General features: G+C 37.6%; 1 pseudogene; it reads left to right on the forward strand.

Moving 5' to 3' along the window:
- Nucleotides 1-6,832, forward strand: part of LOC149244410 (epoxide hydrolase 1-like) — a 33,596-nt pseudogene extending 26,764 nt beyond the window's left edge.
- The last annotated feature ends 11,894 nt before the right edge of the window (nt 6,833-18,726 follow it).

Here is an 18,726-nt window from a genome sequence, read left to right on the forward strand (position 1 = left end):
AAATTTGATCTTCATTTTGAACATATAATTTATAGGTATTCTCGGAGATTGACCCTTTTCAATGAACGCACTAGTCAAGATCCTTGCCTTCTGATCATGGTTACCAAGGATTATTTTCTGAAATTTCCATGAGTGGAGTATTATGTCAACAGTGAGATGCTAAATTTTGTTGTGCCCAATCTAGAGACTATTTTTTTTTTCCATAAGGAAGCCATTTTGTCGAGGAGCAGTTTCCACAAGAAGTGAATAAACTTCTCCTTGGCTTTCTGAATTAGCACCTGTGAGTGGATATCAATCAAAGAAGAACATGTAAGGCACAAAGTATTAATATTAGAACATTGATATTAGAAACTTGGTTTTCCCTTTGCTTTCTTTTCATTATAAATCACCATAAACTTACAGATACTCAAATTTGATCTTCGTTTTGAACATTAAATTTACAGGGATCCTGGGAGATTGACCATTTTCAATGAATGCACTAGTCAAGCTCCTTTCCTTCTAATCATGGGTGCCAAGGATTATTTTCTGCAATTTCCGGGAGTGGAGTATTATGTCAACAATGAGATGCTAAAGTGTTTTGTGCCCAATCTAGAGAGCATTTTTTTCCCAGAAGGAAGCCATTTTGTCGAGGAACAGTTTCGAAAGGAAGAGAATAAACTTCTCTTGGCTTTCTAAATCAGCACCGAATAAACTCCTCTTGGCTTTCTAAATCAGCACCTATGAGTGGATATCAATCAAAGCAAAACATGTAAGGCACAGAGTATTAATATCAGAACATTGATATTAGAACCTTGGTTTTCCCTTTGCTTTCATTTCATTTTAAATCACCATAAACTTACAGATACTCAAGTTTACAGGGATCCTCGAAGATTGGCTCTTTTTAATGCATGCACTATTCAAGCTCCTTCCCTTGTGATCATGGGTACCAAGGATTATTTTCTGAAATTTCCGGGAGTGGAGTATTATGTCAACAGTGTGTTGAGGCCTCGAAAATCGCTGCCACAACAAAGGGGAAACCACCCGGTCCGGACCTTAGTACAGCTCCTTTTCCGTTTGGAATAGTGGCTCCGACTGGGGATAATGGGACCAGTTTCCCAATAATGGATAAAAGTGGGATGGACGAATAACTTATGAGGTATGATAGTGATAAGTGAACAACTAAAACTATCGGCGAAATATATATTAACTATAATCTAATCCCGGGACTTATCAATCTTTCAAAGCGTAGCGTTTGATAATCTGTGCTTTAAGGCAAGCATATAGATGATTCTAACACTAAAGCATAGACGTTTAAACCATTTAAGATTGCTCTGCATAATTAGTTATGCAGAGCGATAATAGCGAATTACTACACAATTTCATTCATATCATTGCTACATGCATGATTAAAAGAAAGGGCATATCACAAAACATCCAATAGTGGAATGAAACGAAGATTTGCTGTTACGGCGCATACATGTATTCAACAATAGCAAAAATAATAACACAACAGTTCATATGAGAGAAAAGAAAACAGATGCAGATAAAAGTACCATGTAAGATGTTTAACAATCCGATGCATTAATCGCTATGTCGCAGTCCTTCCTTCAAACCAGAAAGCATTCCAAACAAGAGACAATAGTGCACAATTGCATAAAACATCCTTCTCGTCAAATTAAGGACTATCGGTCGAGTTTCACAAAAGAATATAGGCTGAAGCACAGTAGTGCAAACTTCAGCCTTTAAGTCTATTACAAAATTTTACGACCCTTTCTAAAACAATAAAAGGGTCTATAAATACTAATCTAATCTAAATATCTAAGAAAAAACTGAAAAGCTATTAAATTGGCATTCGTAACTATTTCTCCATCTTTCTTGGCGATTTGGCAGTCGGCAGCAATGCTTCATTCGGTGGGCTCTTTGCCTTTAAACCTCAACTGACATATCGCCAGCATTGGCTCTACTTCCGGTGGAGTGTTGGGACGCGACGTGAGCTGGGCATCATATATGGCATCCTGAATGTTGGGGATTAGGCACTTGAGAGCATCTGTTAAACAGTTAAGAGCCGACCTTTGAGTGTGCGGCTTGATTAGAAAGAGCCAATATGCGTCGGAGGTTAAAGTATTTACTCCAGCGATTAACTTTCTCTTTTCCTCCAGTTCATGATAACTTGTTTGTTCAATCATGTTTGTCGTGGTTATGCTTCGAGGTGTGCACTGAGAGATCATGTTGGCCAAATAGAGTGTATTGTTGACCAAATCAATCATATTGTTGACAATCATTTTACACCTTGAAGCTGCCCTTTCTGCTTTCATCATCTGAGTGTTCCGTTCCGTGAAGAGTATGTCCTTGAATGGCTCATAGATCCTAGGCAAGTTTGCTTCTTTCCCCACATCAGTATCTTGCCAATCAAGATATGAGGCTATGGTTTCTTCGGTCTGATCTAGCTCATTTCTGGCTTTTTCAATTTGCTGACATACTGCTGTAGATACTTCACATAATGGCTCAGCCTCAGTTAGTTGTTGGCACAAGAGTCTAACCTGAGAGATTAATGCACTATTTATTTGAGCTGCCTCTGCTCTGAAATCTTCGACTTTCTTGGTGCCCTTGATATCTTCGAGTTGTGCTAACAGTTGAGCGATTTGCTCATCCTTTGACTTCGTCATCAGCTCGTTTGCTGCTCTCAATTGTGCCAATGCCTCCGTTAATTCTTTCTGCTTCTGGATTGCGCACTGGTCAATCCTCTGTTTTTCAGTCTGCAGTTGCTGGGTTAATACATTGTTTGCTTGTTGTTGTGCCAGCAACTGCTCTTCTACCTGTGCTACCTTGTTTCGTGCCTCGGCTACTTTTGCTTGGAATTTACAAATCTCCTGGTCCTTAGTCTTTAACAAAAGACTTACCTCCGATGCTTTATCAGTAGTTGCTGCAGAATAAGCTCCCGCATACTGCGATAGCTTGGTTAGATCATCGGAGGGGTCCAATTCCCCCTTCCAGACTACATTCCCCGTGACTGTCTGCTCAGGAAAGATGGAAGGTTGATCAAGCCTTCGTCTCTTCCTTGAGCGCTTAACAACTGCTTTGTGCCTAGGGCTGTAGAAAACATCCAGGGGAGGAATATCTTCCACCTGGAGGACAATTTGATCAGAAGGGTCTATAGTAATTACCTCGACATCCTTTGAAATGGGTGGGCCGCTGGTTCCACTTAGAACCTGAGAAGAAGTGGTATCTGGTGCATCGCTCGTCTTAGATGTGCCTGTGTCTTTGGAGCCCTCCTTTCCACTGATAATGGAATCGAATTGGTTCCATTGTTTAAGCAATTCGGGATCAATGGAGGTCTGTTTATGTTGCTCTGTCTGGGATTTGCTCCGCTCTTTTTCTTGTTCTAACCTCTGCTGCTCCTCTAACTCTCTTCGCTGATGCTCTTCTTGCTCTTTTCTTTGTTTCTCTTCCAATTCCTTTTTCTGCCTATCTGCCAGTTCTTTTTTCTGTTTCTCTTCTTCTTCTTTCTTCCTTCGTTCCTCTGTCTCCTTCTGTTTTCTCTGTTCTTGATCCTTCTGCGCCTTTTGCTGTTTTTCTAACTGCTCTTTTTTCTGCCTCTCGGCTTGCTCCTTTCTTTGCTTTTCTGCCTGTAGCTTCTTTTGCCTCTCCTCCTGCTGTTTCTTTTGATCATTAGTTGTAACAGGAGGTTGGTTTGTCTGTTGCTGACCAGGCTCGCTTGAGGAAGACGCTGGGGTTGTTGCCAATAAATCTAGAGGCAGAGTTTGCAACCTCTGTTCTCTAAGTTTATTGAACTCAGTTAATGTCTCATCATTGTATTTCATCCTAGCAAGCTCTTTGGCACCCCACAATGTTTCGGCGGCGATGAACAGGTCATCAAATGTGTCTTCTTGATGGACGACTTTGGTTAATTTGGCCTGTTCTAGGGCAGTGTAGGCAGTTTTATGTGGATCATAGAGTCTGCTTGGGAGAGTGGCTAGGGATAAAGCTTGCATCTTTGTTGCCTCTTTTTCTGCATGTTTGAAATCATGCAGAGTGAAAACACCAATTCTTAAGGGAAAAGAGGGCCAGCCCCTCTTCTTCTCTTTCTTGAGAGTTTGAGTGACACTCTCGGCCATAATCTGGTAAGAAATTTCTCGGGCCAACAATTTGTCTGGAACATATAAAGGGAGAACATGCGGTCTGGCTTGGCTCCCATAAACTCTGATATAGGTGAAACACTCCTCTCCGAACCAACTTGCTACAGCTGGTAAGTCGAAGGAGGCGAGATAGGAGATTTTGGGGATAGGCCGATCAAAAATGGAATAATGAATAGGGACCATAAAACCATTGCAAATCTGATACAGATGGTCCTTGTAAGAGGACTTCCACAACTTCTGGTGGTACAAATGAATGGGTGAGGGGTCTTGGGCGGTCCACCTCCAACCGAGGATAGGAAATTCAGAATTAAAACACAAAGTATCCATAATGTAAGCACTATAATAAAATGGCGGGATTTTCCTTTCGGTAACTCTGGATTTGGCTCTAAAGTCACGAACAGCTACAGCCAACTTATCAGAGAGAATGGTGGCCCAATCCATGATAAAACTATTAACAGCTGCTTCCATTAGGGGAACCATTTCTATATCGAAATTAGCAGAGTCATGCAATCCCCATAGTCTACACATCATAATCCCCGCATAGCAATAGGGAGAAGCCAAGGAATCGACGGAGTACTTACCCGAGCTTTCGTGCTTGTGTTTGGCCGGGTTCTGCCTCCAATCCCGGATGGGTTCAGATTGTACTTCATTTTCGGCCGCGAACTTCTCGACGAAGGCTTTGTTATAAATTCTTTCAGGTTCGGGCAAATGATACATTTCCCTCAGGTGCTCTGGCTTGAACGACCCGAAAATCCGTCCGTCTCTTGTGTGGAACGTTCTGTCAATGATTGGAATTTCCTCGATTGCCCATCGCACTACATCAGTGTAGGGAAGGACTTGCTCTCTGGCAGCTATTCTGTGAAGAAAGGAATCGGCCAACTCTTTGAGAGTTGCATCGGACTTTTTGAGTGGGTCCGCAGTAGCCGCTGATACTGAAACTTCTGGTTGTTCGGCCTCTAATAGATTATATGTGCCCTGCCATGTAGTCTTGTTAAGACCAGTGCACGTAGTGTCTGAAATGAGGCCTTTCTTGCTATCTGCAGCAGCTTGACCTGCTACAGGTGTAACAGCAGAGCCCGTAGCCCTCTTGGATCTTTTCCCCATCATGCTTAAGCTTCTCTCAAAAGACGAATTCTACACAATTGCAAGAGAAATCGTAACAACAGAAATGACGATGACAATCCATAACGGGAAAGATATATCATTTGAAGCGTGGGGAGATTAATTCCCAAAAGTGGCTGCGGATCCAATCAGTGGGCAGATATTGCAGATGCATTAATGGCGATTTAAGGGCTGCTACTCATTAAATGAATATCACACCATTATCCGGCTGAATGACCCCCTTAAGCGTGCAACAGATATTCTGGCGGTTAAGCTCAGGTATTCGTTAATCGAAGGGGCAAAATCTTTTAAATACGCACGCATTACCTTATCCCTTGCATTTAACGGCATTTTGGGATTCGCGCTCTGTCAACCGGATATGAATATAAAATTAGAGCTTTAAGTAATGGCTTTTAAGAATGCTGACCACCGATGAGCGATATCGCATCGCCTCGGGAAATAAGTGCTGCACAATTATCACCAAAAGATCCTGCCGACAGCCGATAAGCGATATCGCATCGGGCCGGCGCATGGAAACAGAGTTAGGTGCATATAAAGTGGTTTGGGGGTTGCTGATTGCGATATCGCATCGCATCGGGGGTAGGAACCGGGTGCCTTATTGAAGTGCATGGAATTCTGCCGACGGCCGATAGCGATATCGCATCGGGTCGGGATTTATAACATAAAGTGGTTCCACATGAGGTATCGCCGATAGCCGATCGCCGATATCGCATCGCGTCGGGGCATGAGTCATGTGCCGTTAGTGGTGTGCATGTAACTTTGCCGATCGCCGATAGCGATATCGCATCGGTGGAGATCAAAATGCCATTTGAATGCATCTCTCATGTTGTTGCGATATGCGATCTTGCGATCGCTTTATCGCAATAACCAAAGATTATTTATTATTTGAAACATTAATATCCCAAAAAGGCTTAAATACATGAAAACTCGTTTGATTGTGCGGCCTTTTTGAACATACAAGCATTGATGCCAAAATTTTAAAAGGGACCCATTCCATATGTTAATTTTTTGTAAATAAGAATGATATGAAATGGGGGGTTGTTGTAGGGCACAACACAGTGAGAAGCTAAAGTTTGTTGTGCCCAACCTAGAGATCATTTTCTTTCCAGAAGGAAGCCATTTTGTCTAGGAATAGTTTCCACATGAAGTGAATAAACTTCTTCTTGGCTTTCTGAATCATCACCTGTGAGTGGATATCAATCAAAGCAGAACATGTAAGGCACAGAGTACCAATATTAGAACATTGATATTAGAACCTTGGTTTTCCCTTTACTTTCATTTCATTATAAATCACCATAAACTTATACATACTCAAGTTTGATCTTCATTTTGAAAATTTAATTTAAAGGGATCTTGGGAGATTGACCCTTTTCAATCAATGCACTATTCAAGCTCCTTCCCTTGTGATCATGGGTACCAAGGATTACTTTCTGAAATTTTCGGGAGGGGATTATTATGTCAACACTGAGATGCTAAAGTCTGTTGTGCCCAATCTAGAGATCATTTTTTTTCCAAAATAAAGCCATTTTGTCCAAGAACAGTTTCGAGAGGAAGTGAATAAACTTCTCCTTCGCTTTCTGAATCAACACTTGTGAGTGGATATTAATCAAAACAGAACATGTAAGGCACACAGTATTAATATTAGAACGTTGATATTAGAACCTTGGTTTTTCATTTGCATTCATTTCATTATAAACCATCATAAACTTACAGATACTCAAGTTTGATCTTAGTTTTGAACATTTAATTTAGAGGGATCCTAGGAGATTGATCCTTTTCAATGAACACACAATTCAAACTCATTCCCTTGTGATCATGGGTACCAAAGATTATTTTCTGAAATTTCCAAGAGTGGAGTATTATGTCAATAGTGAGATGCTAAAGTCTGTTGCGCCCAATCTAGAGATCATTTTTTTCTAGAAGGAAGCCTTCAAGCTCATTCCCTTGTGATCATGGGTACCAAAGATTATTTTTTGAATTTTCCAGGAGTGGAATATTATGTCAACAGTGAGATGATAAAGTCTATTGTGCCCAATCTAGAGATCATTTTTTTCTAGAAGGAAGCCATTTTGTCGAAGAACAGTTTCCACAGGAAGTGAATAAACTTCTCCTTGGCTTTCTGAATCAACACCGGTGAGTGGATATCAATCAAAGCAGAACATGTAAAGCACAAAGTATTAATATTAAAACATTAATATTAGAAAAGTCTTGAAGATACCAGGCTTTAAATAAGCATATAGATGTTGTCACCAACCAAAAGAACTCACCTCTGCAAAACATAGCCAAAGGTCCAGGAAAGAGCTTGGCAAGAGGAGACATATTTTTGGCTCTCTTCCATTGATCAATCCTTCAATCATGCACATTAACAAACAACTTCTGCAGTGATTGATCATTTGATGGTTTCCCACCAACAAATACTACTATCAGAACCTTATAATGCCCAAAATCTACATCAATTGTCATACAGTGAATGAACTAATTTTCTCTTTCTCACAACAACTATGATTTATTTCCATATTGAGAAAATCCTATAATAAATCCTGAAATAAATATTGTAAACCAAGTTATATAACCCTATGATAACTATTATAAACACTAAAATAGAGGTGGTTACCATGGTAATGTCTAAAATAGAGGTGGTTACCATGGTTAATTTACATTACCATGATTTATTTCCATATGAGAAAATCCTATGATAAATCCTGAAATAAATATTGTAAGTTATATAAACCGATAAATATTATAAACACTAAAATAGAGATGGTTGGCCATGGTTGATTTACCTTCCTATAAATATCTCACACAATCCAAATGTACTCTTACAAATAGTAAAATATCTTGTTATACATATGCTTTTAATTATAAATATTTTTGAATTTAAAAATACAAATCTGAAATTATTAAAGATACTCCTCAAAATTAAAAACACAAAATTTAATTAAAGTATGTGCTCTATGTCAAACGAATGTTATAAAAAAAAAAATTTGATCAAAGTATGTGCTCTATGTCAACCAAATGTTATATTTTGGATATGGTGTGTTTGGTTCAGTTGGATTTGGTTAAAGTTTAAGGTTTTTTAAAATTGTAAATTTAAGTTAGGGAAATTTCAAAATTGAAGTGTTTTAAAGAAATTTGGTTTTGTTGGATTTGGTTAAAGTTTGTTCATATATTTTTTAAAATTGTAAATTTAAGTTGTGGAAATTTCAAAATTTAAGTGTTTTAAAGAAATTTTAAGTTGGTAAATTTATTTATAAACTTGAAAACACATTTTAAATAATCAAAAATTACAATTTCACAAAAATTATATTGTTAAATTCCAACCAAAATAACATTTACTAATTGCTAGTAAATGGAATATGAACACTTCTATGTTTTCACCAACGGAGAGTTCTCTTCTAAAACTGTCAATGACACTTACTTCATCTTTGGATGTGCTAAGTAGTTCAAGAATTTTAATGCTTTATTAAAAAATTTAAAATATGTAAATTTTAATAAATTATGGTTTTTCTTTTTTTAAATAAATTTTATTATTTTAGCTCACAGTAGTGTTAAATTGCTGATAGTCATACTATAAATTACATGCTATTTTTCAACAAGTAAGACATCCTAACCACTACTAATTTCAATATAATGCCATAATATTTTATAGTCTCAAATTCATAATAAAATCTATAAAATAAACAATATTTTGAGCTTTACCCATACAACCAAAACTTTACCATACCAATGAATTCTTATCATTTAAACAATGAGTTTGAAAGCATTGACTTATTCAGAATCCCCAATATGACGTAGATTGTTTAATTTTCATTCCTCCAATCGAGGAAAGTTTAGTAGTGTGTGCAAATTTAATTCTTCCACTATTTAACCTATAATAATGTAGCAAGTATATGTGCACTAAAATATAAAACAAAAAGTGATCATTTATAACTTATTGAGAATTTATCAATTTGTGTATTCTTCCCAAGGATAAAAAAGACATAAATTTAGAAGAAACCATAAAAAAGACATAAATTTAGAAGAAACCTTTCTGAAAGATTGATATCAATATTGTAAAAATCAGAGCTTTATAAATGCGAATAATCAAAAGGCCTTGTCCATGCTGAATTCGAATGATAGTGTTACCAAACAATGAATCTAAGGTTCTAATCTAGATAAGTCAAACTAAAAATAATTATTATTGTAATAGGCCCAATTTTTTTTTTGAAAAAATAATAGTTTAAATATTTTGACCAAAAAGTAGAGCTCCAAATTGAAAATTAATAAGATGTTTTGGTTGTTGTCTATGCCTAGCATTGGAACTCTGGGTTGGTTGGGATCACGCCATCAACACTATGATTGAATTCATATTGCAAAAAATTGACATTGAAAGCCCCTTGTATACCATAAAAACATATCAAGATATCTTCAAATATTTCAGAAATTAATATGTCACTAAAATATGTGAAAAAACATAATTGCATATAACATTTTCTGTGTTGTTCTACCATTCGAACTCATGTAAATAGATTTTTCCCCTATATAAATGAGTTGTGATTATACAAAAATGTGGAAGGGAATGAAATGATAATTTTCCCTTCTTGTACCATTATTATCAAACGGTATTGTTCTAGCCTCTGCCACACTTCCCAAGGTTCAAGGCAAAAGGAAAAGGGCATCTGTCAAGAGTTAACGGGTATTTCAAGGCTACATGCATCCTTTTGTAGGACTTGTGGTTATGCTTTAGGTAATAGCTCTATAACTACAGAGAAAATGGTAGTTGTTATTACCGCCTTTTGATGTTGTTCCCACCGCAGTTTGCTGTTGTTCTCACTGCCTATAGAGTTATCGTTCGCAAGCTGGGGTTTATGAACTGCACTCGCTGGCTTTTAATGCTACCATATTTGTGAGGTAAAAACGTGTTTATCTTTATGAACTTTCCCACGCTAAAACGGTGAAGCAACATATTATAAATATGCGAAAGGGAGCAGATAAGCTGCTGATCCATCACATCAATCATTATACAACATACATTCGCAATAAAGCGCTATAAGCTGCCGTGCAGCATCACAAACCTGGGTGCAAGAAAGCCTACTCAATGCAGAGCACACTTATTAGGTAAAAAAAAATTCAATCAAACCCAGTGTATTCAGGAGATTAAGATGAGAGCCTAAAGCTGATACCTCTGAAGATCCCAGTGAAATGAGTTTCACTTTTAATTTGAACGAAGGGCTTGTAACTTTGCTTCTGAGTGTTGTCTTTTTCACATATTTAATTTCAATAATCCATTGCGAATTCTCGAAAACCTATAAATTTTTCAAGCTAATTTCAAACCTCTTGATTTCTACTGGATGAAACAATCTCAAAGTATCTGAAGTATAAAATTAGCCCATTGTAAGTGTGATTGATACATCCCAAAAAAGGAAGTCGGGTAACATTTTTGTCAGGTGAAAGTAGGATTGTTTTAGGAGAGAGTTGTCTATAATGTGATTTTTTGGAGAACGAATTAGGCAGAAAAAATTGAAGTTAAATCTTTATTTGTTGCAGTTAAAATGGTTTTTTAATTGCATATTTGGATTCAGCACCCTGAAATTTGATTGTACAGAAACTAGCTATCAGACTTGTGATTCCAATAAATTGTTGCCACTGAAAAAACCCACCTAAAAAACTTCCAAAAAATCAAATTATAGACAACTGCTTTTCGGAGTAAGTCCATAAAAATAAACAACTCATCTAACATAAACTACTTTAACTAAATATTAAAATTACTTTTATTCACAGGACTGAAAATCATCTGATCGTTTAATAAATAATCTAATGGATACGATGATAACAGGTGTACAAGAGCTAAGTTCATTTCATAGAGTAACCTTACAGCGTAACAAGAATAAAGCAAAACCCACTTCAAAATCACAAACATACAATTCCAAATGCTCTTGAATAACAATGATCAATAATACTTTCCCATTGTTTAAAAAAAAACGAAAACAAATAAATTAATTAATTAATTTAAGTGTTTTATAAATAACAATGATCAATAATACTTTCCCATTGTTTAAAAAAAAACGAAAACAAATAAATTAATTAATTAATTTAAGTGTTTTATAAAGTCCAAAAAGGACTGATCGTAATATGACCAGTTGATTGTCCTTGTTATTCCGGTTGGCATTGCTCGTTATTTTTACAGGGCGTATATGTTGTTTGTTTGCTGGAGATCAAATATAAAATATCCTTCGTAATGGTCTTTTAGATGGGATTCTCTTTTAATTTGAGAATTTGTTATTGGTTGTGAGGTGAGTTGGGATGATAATCTTTTCTGTTATGTAGTGACAATAAAGTGAAAGAAGGGTAAATAAGATGATAATGATGTATATAAAAAAAAATGGTTATAAATGAGTTTTTAAAAGTCATAATATATTTTTATTTAAAATATAAAAGTATTATTATTGTAATTGATTTGTATATATAAAAATCAACATTCTCTTTAGTAAAGAGGGGAAAGAAACCATTGAGAAGTCTTAATAAATAGGAAGGGGGACTTGGATATCTAAAATGAGTTACAATAAGGGAATCTTAAACTAAGGGCTTTGAGAATGGTTAAATCAAATTTAAGGAATAATAATTAATGTTACATCATTGAGATAAATATGCATGTCTTAATGTTGTAAGAATGATCTAGAGTATGGTGCCAAGCTTAAGAGGAGTGAAGACAATTTTAACATGGTTATAAGTAATCTATGGATGAGGAAGTTGGGTACTAAGGTTCATAGAATTAACACCTAAAATAAAGGTTTTGGTGTTGATAGGGGAAGTTTGTTGAGACTAGGAATATGAGAAATATTAGGAACTCTTGAGGCCCAACATCTAATTGGAGTTATATCTCTTGAAATAGATGTTGTGGCTGGAACATGTGTGGGAGATACCTAAAGAGAAAACCCTCTTGAGGGATGATAGGTCTCACACATGTTCCAGAAGTTGGTACAATCAACTAAACCATTGGACTATCAAGTGTAAAAATCTCAAGGGTGTGATAAAGAACTATATTTAAGCACAACATAAGCAACCAAGTGAAAGGGAAATGAGGATTATCCATACTTTGTCCATTATACACTATCCTTTAGTCTAAACCCCTACAGTATATGATGCAGGACCATCCTAGTAAATTTATTTTTCCCATGAGGAAAAGCTCTTTGTAGATATTCACTATCAAATATTTGTTTTTGTTATGCTTACGTGTCCTAAATTTATTTTTCCCATGAGGAAAAACTCTTTGTAGATATTCACTATCAAATATTTGTTTTTGTTATGCTTAAATGTCCTAAATTTATTTTTCCCATGAGGAAAAACTCTTTGTAGATATTCACTATCAAATATTTGCTTTTGTTATGCTTAAGTGTCCCTTTTTGGCACAACTGTAATTAGTCAATTAGGGGCTTCTAGAAAAATGTAGAGGTGTAATTTCACGAGATGTGCTGTTGAAAACTGGCCTTTGCATTCTGTTGTTAGATATTTTATCTCCTTTGTAAATAAAAAATGTAATCCATGTTAGTAAGAGTCGGCGAAGTACTCTAATTATATCAATTAACTCTGTAAATACTCTATAAATTGATTCAATGTTGATTTCTCTGTATATAAATTACTTTCTCCACTTATGAATATTGGGGCCTAAGTTTGTGACCCTCCCCTTTTTCTCCCATCACAATCAAGCACATAGAGTAGTTGTAGGTTCGATTTATTATGGGGGGGAGAAAAAGTAAATATAGAGGCCTTTATATCAAGATAGTATTAGATATGGCTCAAAACATATTATAACTCAACATAAAAAGGACTAAATTTGTGAACAACCAAATCCCTAAATAGGAGGATAGTTTAAGTTGAAAGTGGATCTAACATCGGATCTATGGTGGCCCTTCAAAAAGATAAAACCACCTAGAATTATGATGCCCTAGATCGAGCGGGATATCTAGCTTGGAAGAGATCGAGGTTCACAGTGCAAGTACCATTGTTAAATTGCTTGGATACTAGATACACTCGGATATATCCATATCAACTCCATTGTGGGACTGAGTGGGCAAGAGGTAAGGGTTATATTTTCCTTTAATAAAGTTTTGTTGTGCACGATTCATGAAATCTAGGTATTTTTGCATCCAAATCCAACACTTGAATATAAAACATTATTAAAGAGTCATATAGTGAGAGGTGCATCTAGGCCTATTATTTGGATCGAAAGTAAAATGGATAGCCAAGCCACAAAATCTAGATACAAAATTTTGGAAAGATATCGAGCGTTGTCACCCTAGATCATGTACGAGGTAGACTTTTGAGAAATTATTTCATAATTGGAGAGCGTTAAAGGACAAGGAATATAGGCTTAAGCACCTTTGGTGTTAAGCCTTTGATTTTGACCATGAGCACATGGGGATTCTAAGTTAAGCCTAGAGCTAAAAGGATAGTAGGTTTGCATGGTTAGTCTAAGAGAAATTAGGGCTTCTGCTTTTACTCAAAAGGAGGAAATCAATGTATAAGGAGCATTATTTTCAGTTAATTCAAATGATTACAACGAGAACCATGAGATCACACATATAATATCTAAAGGGAAGGGGGATAGGATACAATAAGTGGTATGAGAGCAAGGAATCTTTGAAGAGCCAAAGGCTGAGTAAGATTTGAAAAGACTAACAGAATTGAGTGACAACAAATATGCCACCTAGGAGAGGAGGTCGAGAAAGAAATAGGATGCACAAGGACTTAAGGTTGGAGTTGAGACAAATCAAGGCAAGAATAGAAGCCATGGAGATAGCTAAAATAAGAGAACATGATGTGGGATACATGAGAGAGAGAGCAAAGATGCGAGATGAGAAGAGGAGATGGAAGGATCTCTAGGAAGAGAAGAAATATAGGAACAATTCATAAACTTGGTTACCAAATTAGGGTCCACGCTAAAGATGGAAGTGCCACTGTATGATGGAAACTTAAATGTGGAAGAGTTTCTCAATTAGATCATCTCATTGGATAAGTAATTTGATTATGAGGAGAAAAATTAGAAGGTAAAATATGTAGTGACCAGGTTTAGGGGACACACAACATTATGGTGGGATACGTTGCAAGAAAACCAAAGAAATATTAGAAAACCATAAAGGCAGAAATATTTTCTTATATTGATAATTGCTTGTGATATTGATATGATATTCACCCTATGAGTGACATCAGTTAAAGATTTATTAAACTAAGGTATTACAGACTTGTGTGCTGGTGTGTGTGTTCTGTGTTATAAACAATGGATTGATCAGATTGTGAATACACAGACAATAAAATGGAAAGACATCATAGAAATACAGTAGGCAACACAAAGACACAAACAATTTTAATAAGGAGTTCACCCTATTCTCCAGGGCTACGTCTCCGGTCCAGCTTCAGTGGTTGCCTTGTTTTATTGTGTCTTTTAGCAGAGAAATTACAATACAGGGACTCGATGTGAGTTCTCCTGAAGCAAATTTTGCTTGGCAGGGTGGTTCTTGGTTTCCCCAAGCCACTTGGAGTACACAAACTCTTCTTCTTCCTACCAGCTTGTTGTGGTCACCAAAAACCCCCCTCTTTGTTTGATATTAGTAATAACGCCAAGCAAAGGGGGACCCTTAACCAAAAATCCAAAAAATATTTTTTTTAAAAAAATTCTTTTGTATTAACTCCCTAAGAGCTATATCGCATCGCGAAGGTAGAGAGAAGCGTTTTCCCAAAGCGCATAAATACACTGAAAAATAGTGACGCGAGAACCCATCGCATCGCGTGCATTAAAAGCGCTCAAAAAGGGAAAACCTAAGGAATCGCCGACGGCCGATATGCGACGTCGCACGTCGCAATGTCACATAAGCAGCACAGAGTGATAAAGCGAAAAACTTGCGATCTTGCGATCATACAAAACTGCGATCTGCGATATTGGCGATTTGCGATAACACTTAATGACGTCGCAGTCCTTTATACTGCGATTCCAATCGCAGAAAGGACTCATCGCAAGAATTCTCCGACATAAACGGTAAACCCAAAATTGAGCGCGCACCTTAAGGGAAATTAATGATCGCATGCTTCAGTATCCAAGAATGATTGTATCACGTTTTTCGAAGAGTCAAATCATGATGAGTGTCAGAGTTACGCATTCATTAGAACTTAATGCTTTCATGTCAATCTTTTCGTCATTTCTCTTATTCTTTGCGTAAACTGCAAGACATGTAACTGATATAAATCTATATGCAGGAAACATCTAAGGAAAAGAGGAAAGCGCCAATGGGGTAACAGAGAGAAGATGCCTCCGCAAATGGATGCCGCATGCAGCAGAACCGCGGATTCCAGAGTATCACCCAATAGGCACTGATGAAAATAGATTATCTAAGACTCAGAGTCAAAGGCACACAAAAGTAGCGTGTTTGCAAAAGATCTTGAAGCTCAGACTGGGTAAAGCAAAAAGAGAAACGCAAAAGAAGGAGGACGCTCCAGAAAAGCCTGGAACAAAGAACGGAAGCAATTCTCGATACAGGGGGTTGTCCATACAGCGCGACTCCTAACTCATTGAGTCATTCGCACGACCGGAAACCGAAATAGCAACAGCAAAATCAGTTTGAAAGGAACCTGGGTTGTACTAAGTGTACGCACAGCGAATACACCCAGCTAGAGAAAGGTTTTCGAAAATATCTTCTAGTCTGTCAGAAAGAGGTGCCAGCTCTTGTTGTTTCTAATTATCAAGCTCGAACAAAAGGAAAGGAAAACCAGCCGACTCTTTCACGGCGAACAGCACATTGCTTACAGCACTAAGGAGCATATACAGAAATGGTTAGAAATTAGATTTGATTTTTAGAAATAAATTTGCTTTTAGTAAAAGGGTGGTCATTTGAAGCCGTTCCCTAAATTTGTGTAATTAAGATTAATTAGTTAGTAGTATTTAACCCTTCTCATGGCATTTGGAGAAGGGTCCGGAAATCTGTCAAAAACCTTGTCCTCAGAACATGCACTTTTGCACCCTCGGAGGGGGTTTTTGATGAATGGATGGATCGAGATTTATTTATGTTTGCATTTTAATGTCTGTTACTGATGTTGCACTTCTGTACTCTTAGCAGATATTAGAACAAGTAGAAATAAATCGTTATTGCTTGAAGTTTATTAGTGAAATCAGTCATAAATGGTACTTTTATCTCTTGACTAATTTCTGCTTATATTCCTAAAGTGATATGCAGCTGAGTTCTTTATATGTTGATGTATGAATGTGTGTATTACCATTTGGCACTTCTGTACGGTGGAGTCATTTATTTGTGCTTGACATATGAATAACTAATTATGCGATATGCTGTTCACAACTGTTTTGCCTAACTTTTTATGCAGAATGGTTTATCTTAATGGATTTCTATTCTTATGATAGCTGAATGATCTTTATTACCAGCTATTGTTCGAAATCTTTTTAGATCGCATAATAGAAGGAAAATACCCCGGGTTAGCGTAGATTAGATGTATTGTTTTTCATTAGATTACAATAGCATAGAGTTAGTTTAGAAGTTAGAATTAAATTAGCTTAAAATACCCCTAGATCAATACCATCAAACTCTACACACACACACCCCTCACATTGGGAAACTGGTCCCATTACCCCCAGTCGGACCCGCTACACCAAACGGGCACGGAGCCGCCAACAAGGTTCCCGACCGGGTGGGTATCCCCCTTGTTGTCGACCCGATTTCGGGGCCCTCAACATATTTGGCACTAGAAGGAGGGCACGAGCTATGAATGGCACATAAATCAAAATCCAAATACCATTCTGAGAGCAAATCACCCTCCCCAACTCCCCCGACTTCTCCGGTACGATTAAACTCGAAGCTAGAAGTCGCTCGGGCATCCACCGCTGCTACACACTCTAATATATCAGACCAACTTATCATTGATCCCCCTGAACTTCAAACTTTAACTCGTAAACTCCAGGGATTCTCTATTTTTACTCAGAGGTCTGATAAATCTAAAGGCAGCACGACTTCGCAGTACAATCCTGCTCATCCCCTGACCAGATTGAAGAGTGAAAAGTTTGGCATCCAGCCAACTGAAATCCCTCTCCCCACTAGGAAAAGAGCAAGGAAAGCACTTCCAGAGTCTGACAGAGAGACTCTTTCATCTACCTCGTCCATTTCAACTCCCTCACCGCGAAGTCAGCCACCCACATCTTCACCCCAGATCACTCATCCATCTTCCGCAACCCTTCCTCCGCGATCATCGAAGATCATAATATCTCCATCTTCTCAGCATCAGAGATCATCTTCTGCACTTCCATTGACTAGCAACTCAACGATGACCCAGTCTCCATGGAACAACCCTGGGGCAGTTTTAATGCCTCCACCCCTGAGCCCTATACCGGCCCATCCTGAGAAATGGTTGCCTAAATTCAATCCAGAAGCGGGCATGCTAGCTGAAGAACATATCAATAATTTCATGCTTTCTGTTAATCTCAACGGAGTTACTAACGAAGACGCTGTTGTCCGGCTCTTCCCTTATACAATGCAAGGGACAGCCGGGTCGTGGTACTTTTCGTTACCTTTCGGATCCATCACAAGGTGGGACATTTTTCAAAGTCAGTTCCTCACCACGTTTGGTGATGACAGATCCACGGCAACATTGATCAATGACCTATCTAATCTTAAGGCTGAGGCTAGAGAACCCATTAAAGATTTTAACTTACGGTTCAATAAGATCCTCAACAAAATCCCCGCTGCTTCACAACCCAGCGAGGAAGTAAGATGTGAATGGTACATCATGGCCTTACCATCTAACTTGGCTATCTTTGTAGATAGGGCAAGCAAGACAACCTTAGTTGAAAACTTAACAGAGGCGTTAGCAGTTGAAAAACACGTAGTAGCCCTTGAAAAGAGATTTGCAATTGAAGAACGTAAATCTAAGAATATCTCTTTCAGAGAAGACACCAAGACGAAAGATCCTTTCGATATGGAAGGATTACAAAAAGTATTAAAGGCCATGTCCAATGAGATGATTGATATAAGAAAACAAGTAGCAGAAACGTCTTCAAGAAAGCCTTTTAGGACTTTTAAAAGAAACCCTCCCATGGAGACGAAGCCACCCAATGCTGTCTCAAACGTTGAATCTGAAGAAGAAGAAGAAGAGAATACCATCGAAGCACAGACCGACAATGAAGAAGTGGTGGAACTACAAGGAATGTGGGATTTCATCCTCCCACAAGAAGAGGATCAAGAAGCATTTCCGGTTAGCACGAGAAGCAAAAATCAACTTGATCCTCCCCAAACTACCCCAAAACAAAAGGGCGCAAGCCCTGCAACAAAAGATAAGGTCGCAACAAAAACGACAACTGCTAAAGAGACCCAGTTTAGCCCAATCCAATCTGATCAAGCACCTCCATCAAGAACACTGATAGTGTCGAATGAAATGGAGTATAACATCATTGATGACATGAAGAAGACTAGGGCTAACATCACTCTTTATGAATTGAGTAAATTGAAACACCAGC

The sequence above is a fragment of the Pinus tabuliformis genome, chromosome 8 (assembly GCF_031772625.1).
Source record: "Pinus tabuliformis cultivar Carrire ecotype Pingquan chromosome 8, CPIR1, whole genome shotgun sequence".
Lineage (NCBI taxonomy): Eukaryota > Viridiplantae > Streptophyta > Pinopsida > Pinales > Pinaceae > Pinus > Pinus tabuliformis.